Source organism: Apium graveolens, chromosome 4 (assembly GCF_009905375.1).
Source record: "Apium graveolens cultivar Ventura chromosome 4, ASM990537v1, whole genome shotgun sequence".
Lineage (NCBI taxonomy): Eukaryota > Viridiplantae > Streptophyta > Magnoliopsida > Apiales > Apiaceae > Apium > Apium graveolens.
This window is the reverse complement of record NC_133650.1, coordinates 235,697,434-235,710,873: the sequence shown is the minus strand read 5'-3', so window position 1 is coordinate 235,710,873 and position 13,440 is coordinate 235,697,434.

Below are 13,440 nucleotides of genomic sequence, written 5' to 3'. Positions count from 1 at the left end.
ATGTTGCTGACATTTTTAGATTATAATCATTCACTCAGGACGGATCCAATTATAATGGGGATGAAAATATTGTCTTAGTGGCAACGCTCTCCTGATGCATAAATATAAACTGACGGAGCAATCCATTTTCTTATATATGACAGTTATGTTTCAGGAGATGCCACCAAAGAGAAATTATCAGCCCAATAACGGATCTGCTGGGGATCCTTCCGTGAGTGACATGATGAACTTGTTGCGTCAGCAGTCTGTACAGCTGGCCCAACATCAACAACAATTCCAGCAACAACAACAACAATTGCAACAACAACAACAACAGCAACAGCAGCTCATACAACAACAACAACAACAACAACAACAGCAAATCCAACAGCAGCAACTACAAATCCAGCAGTAACATGAGATAAGAGGGGCAAATCAGGATGTTACTTTTAAGTCTTTTCAAGCAGTGAAGCCCCCAGAGTTTAAGGGAGATGTAGATCCTGTTGCTGCCAGGATATGGTTAAAAGAGATGGAAAAGGCATTTGCGCTCACCAAGGTGAGTGAGAATTTAAAGACTGATTATGCTAGTTATTTTCTAAGGAATGATTCGAATTATTGGTTGGAGTCTACGTGAGCCCTAGAAGGAGAAGGTCCAGTTCCATGGACCAGATTTACAGAGTTGTTTTTGGAGAAATACTTTCCAGATTGTCTCCATAGTCAAATGGAAGTGGAATTTTTGGAACTGAAACAAGGGGATAAAAGTGTCACGGAATATGAAGCAAAGTTTACGGAGTTGGCCCGTATAGTACCAGAATATGTGAGTTCAGAAGCTCAACGAGCGAAGCGGTTTCAACAAGGGTTGAAGCCAGAAATAAGGAGTGGAGTTTTAGCCTTACAACTCAAGACATATACTTCGGTAGTTCAGGCTGCCCTAGTGATAGAAAGTGATCAGAAATTAGCTGCAAAAGAGCAAGGTGAGAAGAAAAGAAAATTTGAAAGTGGACCCGCTAGATCAGAATCAGGAATAGTGAGTCGGAAGTTTCAGCGTTGGTTTGGAAGGAATAAGCATAAGAGGTTCAAGAGGCATGATGTTCCTCAGGTGAAGCCCGGTACAACATTAGTTAACTCTGCCCGACGAGAATGAGTAAGCCAGTGACTGATTGTAAGATGTGTGGGAAAAAGCATAGTGGACAGTGCCGAGAGAATGTTAATTATTTTAAGTGTGGACAGAAAGGTCACTATTCCACGGAGTGTAAGTCTGAGATTCAAGGAATTACTTGTTTTAGTTGCGGCAAAGTGGGACACATAGCTAGGAATTGCAAGTCAGTGACCCAAGGTAATGCGGGAAGGAGTGTGTCTCAAGGACCGGCAATCAGTACTGCTAGAGCTAGGACTTTTAAGATGACCCAGAAGTCTCCAGTTCATTGATTATGTCATACTTAAGTAATATCATAAAAAAAACACATTACTTATTTAATTTAAATTTAAATTATTTCTCCTCCAAACATTCTTTGTGTGTGAATGATAGGGATAAATAAATCATGACTACGTAGTTAATGTTGCATTAATTACATATGAGTTGGGCTGCAAAGCCCAATAAGAAGATGTATGATATTCAGACCAAAAAGGTAAACACGTCGATCAGGCCTGATGGACCAGATCAGGCCTGATGGAACAAAGAAGGCCCAAAACCCTGATTATTAATTAATTTCGTAATTAGTTAATAAGGGAGAAAAAAAGCTATTAAGATAAGTCCTAGTGGGGATATAAATCCTTGTAGATTGACCTCCAAGGAACCTCATAGGATAAGGAATCAGCTTCCTACTTCCTAGGACTCCCAAGTCCATTCTAATTCAAAGACTTGATCACCAAGTCTCCTATACCAAGTCCAATTCAAGGACTTCTAACATCTATATAAGGGGCCTCACCTCACAGATCAGAACTACATTTTTTGACTTGATCCTTGGCAATCAGCAAGGTACGTAGGCATCTTGTTAAGGTAGATTGAGTCACGAAACACAAGAGCAGTCAAATCGAGCCTCGAAACTCACGTTCCTTAGTAATAAATACAGCAATTATACATCTTTGTTTTTTATCCATAACATTTGGCGCCGTCTGTGGGAAAGCACAACAACAACCATGGCGAGAACACGGAGAACAATTAGAGCTCTGGAGGAAGGAACACCATCGGGGACAACTCAGGTGATTTCATCAACCGTGGAGATACCTCCTCATTCAACTTATGCACCTACCCAAGGGGAAGCCCAGACAGGGGCAACTCAACCTCGGCCATAAGGGACGATTCCCCCGGTTATTCAAGGTACGAATCCCCAAGTTCAACAACTACATGCATCTGTGAACTCTCGACCCATTGGGTACGAGTATTCAACTATTGTGACCACTAACCCCCCTTATAGGATGCCCCTTCACCCTGAGGTGGGAGGAAGTGGACATGCTGGACGGAGTGAAGCACGAGGGCGATCGCCCCTACATACGAGGTTTGGCTCCTATCCCTGAGGATCAGGAGTTTTATGGTCCTTACACTGAGAGAGACTTTGAATCTTCGGATGATGAAGTAGCCCCAAGAAGAAGACATGCTGGCAAAGAACCGATGGTTGATGGAAGCCAACGTCCTCAAAGCACCCAAGGGACAAACCCCCAAGAAGTACAGGAAAGGATCAGGGCTCATGAGGCTGAGATTCAAAGGCTGAGGCGCGACTTGGAGGCGCACCAGACTACCAGACCCCCTCTACCTCCCAGGAGAAATCCTCCTCCTTTCATAGACCTGGATGGTCCAGTATGGAGAAGGGCTGTTGTCCCAAGGGCTGATCCAAGCAATCTTCTTCCCCTTGGAGATCCTGATGATCCTACTCCGCCCTTCACTGAAGAAATAATGAATGCCCATATCTCAAGGAAGTTCAAGATGCCAACTATCAAAGCTTATGATGGCACGGGAGATCCCGCTAATCATGTTAGGACATTCTCTAATGCACTGCTGCTGCAGCCCGTGAATGACGCTATTAAGTGTGGGGCCTTCCCTCAAACCCTATCGGGTATGGCTCAAAGGTGGTATAGTCGCTTGCCTCCAAACTCTATTGGGTCATTTAGAGAATTAAGTCAGGCTTTTATTAAGCAATTCATCAGCGGGAGAGTTCACGAGAAAAGTTCAGCATCTCTTATGAGCATTGTGCAGGGAACAAAGGAATCCTTGAGAGACTACCTGAATCATTTCACAAAGGAGGCTTTAAAAGTCCCAGACCTTGATGATAAGGTAGCCATGAAAGAACTACAGCAAGGAACTAGAGATGAGTTTTTTAAGATGTCCTTGGCCAAACGTCCCCCTGAAAGCATGTTGCAGCTCCAGGATAGGGCAGGGAAGTATATCAAGGTCGAAGAGAGCATGAGGAAGACCGTAGTGAGTAACGAGCCCATTGGAGGCAAGAAGCGGAAAACTGATCTGGAGTATATCGCTAAGGACAAGTATCCTAGAACCGAGCAAAACCCTGATTCAAACCCCAAGAAGGGAGGACCTGGGCAAAAGTTCACTGAATACGCTAAGCTGAATGCTCCTAGAAGCCAGATCCTGATGGAAATCGAAAAAGATCGAGATATTCGTTGGCCTAAGCCCTTGAAGGTTGATCCTGCCAAACTAGATAAGAGCAAGTATTGCAAATTTCACAAAGATATTGGTCATGACACCGATAAGTGTAGACAGCTGAAAGATGAAATAGAGTTCCTCATTCGAAAAGGAAGATTGGACAAATATACTAGAGAAGGAGGGGATAGGAATAACAATGGAAGGAAGAACTTTGAAGATCGTAGGAGGGACCAAGACGATCAGAGGCGGAATCCCCAGCCTAGAGGACCGGTTATAAACACAATTTATGGAGGGCCACGACCTCGAGGGCCTGTGATAAACACAATCTTTGGAGGACCAACCGCTGTTGGATTATCCAGAAACTCCAGAAAAGCATATACCAGAGAGGTTATGTATATTGTTGGAGAAGCCCCGAAGAGGGCCAGGACAGAAGTAACATTGGCTTTTGATGATTCTGACCTAGAGGGTATGAAATTTCCTCATGACGACCCGCTGGTCATAACACCGATAATAGGAAATAGCCCGGTCAAGAGGGTCCCTGTGGATAATCGTGCTTCAGTAGATATCTTGCTCCATGACGCCTTTCTAAGGATGGGATATAACGACTCCCAATTGACCCCAACCGACATGCCGATATATGGATTTGCGGGAGTAGAATGTCATGTGGAAGGGATAATCAAGTTGCCTACCACCATAAGCCAGGAACCAAGGCAAGCAATGCAGATGTTGGACTTTGTGGTGGTAAAGGCTAGTTCAACTTATTATGCTATCATGGGAAGAACAGGGATACATGCCTTCAAGACAGTCCCTTCTTCCTACCATTCAGTTATGAAGTTTCCCACCAGGAATGGGATTGGAGAAGAGAGAGGAGATCAAAAAATGGCTAGAAGCTATTATGTAGCCTCCTTGAGGGCAGATGGAGTTGGGGGCAGGTTCTTCCTATTGAAGATATGGATATCCGAGAGAATGATGAGAAAAGAGGATAGCCAGCAGAAGACTTGGTTTCAATTTCTTTAGCACCCGAGAATCCTGAGAGGATGACTTTCATTGGAGCCACACTTGAGGAGCCGCTTAGAGGGAAGTTAGTGAGATTTTTGCAAGAAAATAGTGATGTGTTCGCATGGTCAGCAGCTGATATGCCAGGCATAGACCCGGAGCTGATTACTCACAAGTTAAACGTGGACCCAAACCGGAAGACAGTGAAATAAAAGAAAAGAAACTTTGCCCCGAAAAGACAAGAGGCTATAAAACAGGAAGTAGAAAAGCTCGTAGAGGCTGGTTTTATTGAGGAGATTCAATTTCCAGAATGGTTAGCAAACCCTGTAATGGTGAAGAAGGCCAATAGAAAGTGGAGGATATGTATAGACTTCACTGATCTGAATGATGCATGCCCTAAAGACTGTTTTTCGTTGCCAAGAATTGATACTTTGATTGATGCCACTGTTGGGCATGAGATGCTAAGCTTCATGGATGGATTTAGCGGATACAATCAGATTAAGATGCACAAGGATGACATTCCAAAGGTATCATTCATCACTGACTTTGGTGTTTATTGTTATCTTGTTATGGCATTTGGTCTTAAGAATGCAGGAGCCACCTATCAAAGGTTGGTAAATAAAATTTTTAAGGATCTTATTGGTAAGACTATGGAAGTCTATGTTGATGACATATTAGTCAAGAGTCTAGTAAAGACTGATCATATAACCCATTTGAGGGAAGATTTTGAGATCCTGAGGTACCACAAGATGATGTTAAATTCTACAAAGTGTGCTTTCGGAGTAGGATCTGGAAAATTTTTGTGATTGATGGTCTCCAAGAGAGGGATTGAGGCTAACCCCGATAAAATAAAGGCAATCCTGGACATGGAACCACCAAAAACTGTCAAGGATGTTCAGAAGCTCACAGGAAGGGTTGCTGCGCTGGGACGATTCATCTCCAAGTCAGGAGATAAGTGCTTATCATTCTTCAAGTCACTAAAGAACATTAAGGACTTTGTATGGAATGAGGAAAACCAGAAAACATTCGAAGAATTAAAGAAATATATGGCCCAGGCCCCGTTGTTGGCCAAGCCAGCTTTGAATGAAGTTTTATTGTTGTACTTAGCCGTTTCAGAAAGTGCCTTGAGCGCTGTATTGGTTAAGGAGGAACTGAAAGTCCAGAAACCCGTATACTATGTCAGCAAAATTTTGCATGGTGCTGAGTTGAATTATTCAACTATTGAGAAATTTGCTCTAGCCTTGGTGATGGCTTCAAGAAAGTTACGTCCCTACTTTCAGGCTCATCAAATTGAGGTGCTAACAAATCAACCCCTGAGAAATATCATTCATAGTCCCAAGGCTAGTGGGAGGTTGATCAAGTGGGAAATAGAGCTGGGAGAGTTCGACATTAAGTACAAGCCATGGACGGCAATAAAAGCCCAGGCATTAGCTGACTTCGTGGTGGAATGTACCATAGCCAACCAAGAAGTCGGGGGGCATGAAGATACCATACCTCAAGACAAGGAAGTTGATAATGGGAACAAAGAGAAGGCTGATAAGGAGAAAGAATATTGGGTTCTCTATTTTGATGGAGCATCAAAAACAAACTCAAGTGGAGCAGGATTGGTTTTACAAAGCCCTGATGGATTCTTGATTGAGTATGCCATGAAATTAGACTTCCCAACCACAAATAATGAGGCAGAATATGAAGCCCTGATAGATGGCCCTGGCATAACAGGGACATTTAGAGTCAAAAACTTGAAAGCCCGTGGAGACTCGAAGCTGGTCATATCCCAGGTAAAGGGAGAATTTGAGGCAACGGATGATACGATGGCTAGGTATGTCCACCTAGTAAGGGCTGTGATGACCCAATTCAATGAATGTCATATTGAGCACATTCCAAGGAAGGAAAATGCTAAGGAAGATGCATTATCAAAGTTTGCTTCATCCGAGATAGAAGAAAGTTCAGGAAGTGTGTACTTCTGCGTTTTGAAGACGCGGAGCATAGACGTTAAGCTTGTAGCTCCTGTAGGCCTGGGGACGTCATGGATATATCCCATTAAGGCCCACATTCAAACCGGTTGGTTGTCAAACGATGTTACTGAAGCACGAAAGTTAGCTGTTCGGGCACTAAGGTACTCTTTGATAGAGGGGATGTTGTACAAAAGATCTTTCGTAGTTCCTTACTTAAGGTGTCTCAGGCCCGATGAGGCACGCTTGGCTCTTGAGGAAGTACATGAAGGTATTTGTGGGAAACACTTGGGGGGCAGGGCCTTGGCTCATAAGATAACCCATTTAGGCTTCTATTGGCCGAAAATGATGGCTAATGCCAAAGAATATGTGGAGAAGTGTGATCGCTGTCAGAAGCATGCACATGTTGTTAGACAACCCCCCGAGATGCTGACCTCTATCAACTCGCCCAATCCCTTTGATATGTGGGGAATGGATATTCTGGGGCCTTTCCCCATTGCCACGACACAAAGGAAGTTCCTGATTGTAGCCATTGATTATTTCACTAAGTGGATTGAAGCCAAACCCTTGGCCAAAATCACAACTAAGCAGGTTGCACAGTTCCTGTGGGAAAATATCATGTGCCGGTATGGAATTCCCCGTATCCCAGTCACCGACAACGGAACACAATTCAACAACGAGGAATTCAAGAAGTATTGTGAAGAAAATGAAAATGAGTTACGGTTCACCTCTGTGGCTCACCCACAAGCCAACGGGCAAGCGGAGGTAGCGAATCGAATAATCCTAGATGGACTGAAGAAGAGGATCGAGAAATCGAGGAATAATTGGGTGGATGAGATACTTCCAATACTATGGGCCTATAGAACTACCTGCAGAGTCACGACTGGAGCAACTCCCTTCATGTTAGCATATGGGGTAGAAGCAGTTGTTCCCGTGGAGATATCACATTCCTCTCCCAGGATTCAAGGTTTCAATTCTGAGGAGAATGAGTGTAATAACCCCAATTTTTGGAATTTTTGAAACCCTTATGAATAGTGTTATGCTGAATAAGAAAACTTTTCATGCCACACTATGTAGGGGTTCTTTTATTGATCTTCTGGGATATTATTAGTACTCTATGTGGTATATAAGTGTATGTAAAGATCGTCAGAATCCAAATTTGAACCTTTTGATTTTTCCCGAGAATCCACCAGATACCGAAAGAATTGAGTATAAGGTAACATGATTGAAAGGATTTAAATTCAAGGATTATAAGAGAGGATCATAAAAGGAATATAATGTATTGAGAAAGGTTAAGGGAACCCAAGTAATAAAATCCCGGGTATGATCCCTCAAACGATAAACGAGAACGAAAGTTAAGTGAACCGTATAACAGATCAGCGGTCATTAGGCAGGCAATTAAGAGTTAATCAAGGAGGTTAGGGATGATGATGTCATCAAACCAACATGATGACATAGGAAAGGTGACATAAGCATGACATAAGGGAAGGAGGTGTGGTTGATTTATAACCACACAATTTTTTTTCATGGTTAAAAATGATTAAAGCAAAACAAAAGTCAACCAACCAAGGCAAATCAAAACAAATCAAAAAAAACACAAAACACTCCATTTCTTAATCAAGCTCTCGGCTTTTCCATGGAAAAGCAAGGGAAATTTTTCAAAACTTAAGCTACACACCTTCATAATTCAAGAGGTTTATTTCTTTAGCTTCTATAATTCATAACTTAGATGAGCCATAAGTTTAAGCTCATGATTCCATGATTATCATAGCTAATCAATTCATCAAAGTTCTTGGTGAATAGTGTTTTTCAAGAACTTGAAATTTTGATCTTGTGTTTTTGTTTAGATATAGCTTTGGTAAGGATTTTCAAGGGTGATTCCAAGCTCCCTAGTACTTTTACTCACCAAGGAAGGTATAATCTCATACCCTAGCCCTACTTTTGTATAAATTAGAGTTAGTATGTTTGGTATGGTTCATGAGAGGCATGGTTATTGTGTATTTAGAGATTGGTTGGTTTTGTGATGTATTTGGAGTTGTAAATCTTGTTGATTAGTTAAAGAACTTAAGTAAAGCTTTTAGTTCATGTGGGGAATAAGTATAAATTGTTAATGTTGAGTTTTTGGTGCTGTTATGATGTAGTATGGATGGAGTTTTGATTGGGTTGTGATTGTGGATTGATTGTGGGTTCAATTGGAGTGTTTTAAATTGGGGTTATCGCGTAAACATAGCCGTCGTAATGTCCGATTTACTTTAGGCTGTTTTTGTTCTTAAAATTAGGACCCTTGAACTCACTGCTAGGTTTTGACCATTACCATGATTAGATAGTTCACGTTACGAGCTTCAGTTTTGATATGTAGTTCAGTTTGATTCCGATGTACGGTTTAGGAGAAACGACCGTTTTAAGTAACAGGCGTTTCAGCGACCGAACCATTACCCCTCGCCTTACTTTGAAACCTTGGTTAAGGATCCTTAAATGACTAATTGGGGTAAGAAACAATTATGTAAAGTGTACTACGCAGTTGGTAAGGTACTCGCGAAAGAATCGCCTTAAAACCATGGTTAATTTATTAAAAATGGTGGAGCCGAGGGTACTCGAGCGACTTAAGTAAATCGTTAAGCGCGAAAGCGAACGTTAGGACTCTAAATGGTTAAAGTCTAGTTTCTTAAGCGACCGGGGTTTAATTCCAACTTATGTTGTTGTTCATAGGTTATCGGACCCACTCTAAGCTTAAGTCTATCCGGGAGCACTTAGGCAAGTTTTCTACCTGTTATACTGTTGTTGTGATGTATATATGTATATGCATTATCTTGTGATAGATGCATGTTGGTTAATTAGCAAATTTTGCGATATATTGAAGCATGCTGATATGGTATATATATGCATGTCTGTTTCATAATCTTGACATATATCTGTTAATTCAGGTTGATAATACCTATGCTAGAGATAAGAGGTATTTGCATATACCCTTAGTATAGGGGACCCAAAGGTGAACTTTTTTCTAAAATCGGGAGTCGATGCTCCCGAGTATAATATATATATATATATATATATATATGAATAGTTTTTAAAACTATGAATCAAATAAGGTTTATTCGATAACCTTATTTTATTAATGAATATTATTTTGAATATTCATTCGAGGGCCTTATGACCCCGTTTATTTTATTATTGAATATTACTTTGAATATTCATTCGAGGGCTTATGACTCCATTTATTTTATTAATGAATATTATTATTTGAATATTAATTCGAGGACTTATGACTCCGATTATTTACTAATTATTATTCTTAATTTTATTAAAGAATAATGTGTCGATAATCAAACTTACTTTTGATTATGCAAATAAAGATAGTACTTTCGTATAAGTATATCTTGGTTATTTAATAATCATTGCAAGTATAAATTTTACAACTTCTAGTTCAATTATTTTTATAAAGATTATTCTTTATGGGAACATTATTTAAATAATAATATTCAGATATTTTCTAATATATTGGGACTGATTTATCTTATTAAATCAGCATCACTCCAAACATTCTTAAAAATGTTTTGCGACTCTTCCAAATGATTTTAAAAGTTAGAGCGGATCCCAAAACTCATTTTTATATTTAAGATCTTCCTTTCAAAGGGGATTTAAATATTCGCTGAAAACTTGAGGGATCCGGCTCGGTGGTATGTTTTATATTCGCAACAAGGTTGCTATTTTGATAAAAGATTTTTGATTACTTACCCAATACTCGGGAAGTAGAATTCTTGGAACAAGTTAATCCATTAACAGGCATCGCCTGGGAAATATCGGTGAGTTTTCCTTTCCAACTAGAAATGACTTCTTGGTGGAGCCGTATCAACAAGTTTTTACTTGGGGAAAGGGGGGACGAGCTTTACGTTTCAGAGTCATGGATTTCATCTGAACTAGGAGTGGCGTAAGTGGTCGAGTGGCGCCGGCCCAGCCTTATTATATTGGCCCAAATGGCCTGGAAGTTCCGCAAGACGGTACATTCCTTAGGAGTCCAGTGTTCGGTTGACAAGTAAATCCGATAGGTTCTCCTCTACATGTAGAAAATGGTGGGGTTGTACTACTACGACTGATCATCGTAAGTGGTCTTCCTGGCGCGACAAAACTCCCGTAATGAGTTCATCATCCAATTGGATATTTCTGCAACACTACCCAGAGCACTTCGATAGGAAGGCTACGGTTGGGCGATTGTTGAGTGTTGGCAGGGTCAAGCTTTCAAAATGATGTTTGCATCAAATGAAGTATCTCGTAACTTCATTTTATTTTGATGATATTTTAAAGATTGATTCTATACAAGTTTTGTCTCGTAGCTTAATCTATGGGATGAACTCTTTATACATTGAACGGTGGTAGATCAAGTAGTATTCGGAAAAGATATAAGTATATTGAAGTATCTTGTAACTTTATCTTTTAAACTTATATCTAGTAAATGATTATCTTATGCATGACAAAGATTTTCAGAAAAATGTTGAGACAAGGTTAGATATATGAGATCACCTTGCAACGATATGTTTATATAGTTATAAACTGGAACTCTGTGTATATTATGCATGGAAGAGGACTTCCAAGATTTTGAAAAGTATATATACATATATACTGAATATTTTGCGACTTGGTCGCAGTAAGATATCAAACTTGGTTCATTTCTTCTTGACCAAGACTTTCATGAGTACTATGAGAATGCTCAAATATTGTAAATCATTATACATATTATTTTGGTGGGCTTGTTGCTCACCCTTGCTTTCTTCTTTCATCACACAATATCAGATAGACAAGATGAACAGGACCAAGCTTCCAATCCGCAAGCGGTTAGAAAATGTTTCGCAGTTTTCTGGAAGCGTTGATGCCGCCGTAGCTGAGGTAGGAGCTACCAATAGGCTAGGTTTTCAACTATTGATGAACCAGATTTATGTATATTTATGGATTGTAATAATGGCAAAGAAATGTAAATTTATTCAGAAACCCTTTTAAGGTGTATTGGCATATAATTGTGGAATAAAACGACTTGTGATTATTTTTGGATATTCATCTCTGAGACTATAACTTGTGGTGTGTGTGTTTATGGTGGGGTCACAGTACAGAATAGTTGATTATTTATTAAGATTGGGTGTTATTAAGGGAAATGGAACTCGTGACAACCTGGATCCCCGACCCCGGATTTGGGGGTGTTACAGAAATGGTATCAGAGCCAAGCGTTATAAACCTCAAAGATGATATGACGTTAAGATAATAAGTTCACTAAGATAATAAGAACTCTTGCCAAGTTCATAGTCGGACTACCTAACGTAGTACTGACAGTTAAAACCCTTATGGGAACCCTTATAAATATTGTGATAGAAGTATAGTTCGTTATCGTATATGGTAGCGGGACTCCGAACCCTGAGGTTGAGGAGCAACAACGCGATGGTGTTTTATTAGTTATTGGAGATCAGATTGTGGATCTGATAGAGCGTCCTAACATGGGACCGGATGATGTTCATATTGAGGATATAGCAGTTGAGGATGTTGTCCTAGAAGGGATTATCGCTGAGAAGGATCCTGTGAAAGATCCTCACAAGAATGAATAAAGGACCACTGATGAATTGATGACCATGGTTAGGGCAACTACCAGAGGTAGGATTGGTCGGTCACTACCAGAGGTTATTTCAAGTTTGTAAAGATAGTAGCCCCTTTAACGCGGCTTACTCGTATGACTGAGAAGTTCTAATGGACAGAAAAATGCGAGAACAACTTTTAAGAACTGAAGCAAAGATTGGTGGCGGCCCCTATGATGGCATTGCCGGATGGAAAAGGAGATTTTGTGATGTGTAGTAACGCTTCGCATAAGGAATTAGGGTGCTTCTTATACAACACAACAAGATAATCGCGTATGCGTCAAGACAATTAAGGGAATATAAAAATTCGATATCCTCACCCATGAGCTTGGGCTCGTGGCAATAGTTTTGCCCTAAAGATTGGAGGCACTACTTGTATGGAGAGAAGTGCGAGATTTACCTAAGCCATAAGTGCTCTAGTGCATTTTCACGTAGAAAGAGCTCAACATACGCCAGAGGAGGCGGTTAGAGCTAATCAAGAATATTGATTGGGAGATTCTTTATCATTCGGGGAAAGCCAATGTGGTGGCTGATGCCCTTAGTAAAAAGGATAAACTCAAGATGATAATGTCTTTGGGAGAGTTTATGAGAGATTTTGAGAAAATGGAAATAGAAGTGAAGGCAACCGGAGCCGGTACCGAAAAGATGTTTGAGATTGCAATACAGTCCGAATTATCGGAAAAAAACATATTGTGCCAAAAAAAGTGATGAATGAAGGCAGAGAGCCAACAATTAGATAAAAGATTAATACCGAGAAAGATGATAAGGGAATAATGAGGTATTCCTACAGAATTTGGGTTCCAAATGTTCAAGAGCTTAAAGATGAAATCTTAGATGAAAGCTAGTTTGAGAAATAAGATTTAGAGCAAACCCTGAACGTGATAGTCAGGGAGGTCGCCATCAAGATAGAAGGAACCCATAACATAATGGAGTGGAAAATGAGGATTTTAACGTATAAGATAACCCCAAGTATGGGAGAAGGATGAAACATTTCATACTAAGGAATCAGAAAGTCGAGTAAGGAAAGGAGACCCGAGACGGTACTCCAATACGACAATTCATGGACCTGTCTAAAAAGAACTTAGACTATTATCCCCAACCACCACCTTGAGGAAACAATGCGGTAGGAAATTCTTTCATGACCTTTAAGTCGCTAAGCTCTCAGAGTTCCAAGGAACAGGTTGACCCAGTCGAGGCAAGAGCCTGGCTAAAGGAAATACAGGAATCATTTGAGATTCTAAATGATTGACGAATCACAAAGACTGTTTTTGTCACTTACCCTCCTAAGAGAGAGACCACC